This window comes from Austrofundulus limnaeus, unplaced genomic scaffold (assembly GCF_001266775.1).
Source record: "Austrofundulus limnaeus strain Quisiro unplaced genomic scaffold, Austrofundulus_limnaeus-1.0 Scaffold490, whole genome shotgun sequence".
Classification (NCBI taxonomy): Eukaryota; Metazoa; Chordata; class Actinopteri; order Cyprinodontiformes; family Rivulidae; genus Austrofundulus; species Austrofundulus limnaeus.
This window is the reverse complement of record NW_013952892.1, coordinates 201,370-202,355: the sequence shown is the minus strand read 5'-3', so window position 1 is coordinate 202,355 and position 986 is coordinate 201,370.

Sequence of the window (986 nt, the reverse complement as noted above, 5' to 3'; positions counted from 1 at the left end):
GTCTGGTGCTGGTCAGGATGTGAGTGTTCGGCTCCCTGAGATAAATGAGCTGATTGGTCAGAGCGTTGGGGATAATTGTAGGTTTCTGCCTCTTCAGAGCGGAGCCACAGAACCGGGCCCAAAGCGACACCAGGCCTTCATCACTGCAGAGTGTGAAGACTGTGAGCAGGGTGTCTCCACTGTCGGCCTCTGACAGCCGAAATCATTTCTTCATCCTGCAGCCACTGTTTATACTAACGTCAGTCACTGTCGGCCTTCTGGGCCGTTCATTAAAAACAGAGCAAACTGAACTGTCACTGTGACTGATTGACAGCTGATACAAGTGATCATTTCTGTCGCTGCAGGTTTCTCTGAAGTGGCTGAATGTTTCCGCTCAGAAGTGAGACGCTGTCTAATAACACTTCCTCCTGACAGAAATAGACTGTTTCCTGTCGCACTTCCTGTCCTGTCAGCACAAACCAGAGGGTTGCTTCAATCCATCAGACRTTAATCTGAGCACGCTCCATGCTCAAATAAAACTCAAGAGAAACTCTGAGTTCAGTGAAAGTTGAGAGGCTTTACTGAACAAGCTGAAACTCAGCTGGTAAAACTGAAAGTAGCTAAACACAAAAAATGCTATTTTGAGCCTAGCTTAAAGCAAAAAATATAAAAAGGCTAACTAGATGCTAAAACTATCAAGATGCTAGCAGACTGTTAGCATAGGTTAGCTTTTAGCTAAAAGTATCAAAAGGCTAGTAGAAAGCGGAAAGTTAGCTAGTAGCTTAAAGTATCTAAAGTAACAAAAGCACAGGTAAAAACTAGGAATATCAAAAGCTAGCCAGAAGCTAAAAGCAACAAAGAGTTAGCTAAAAGTAAAAAATGAACTAAAGTAACAAAAGGCAAGCTAGCACTATCAAAGCTAACATCTGAAGATGCTAAAACTATCAAGATGCTAGCAGACATCCATCCATCCATCCATCCATCCATCCATCCATCCATCCATCCAT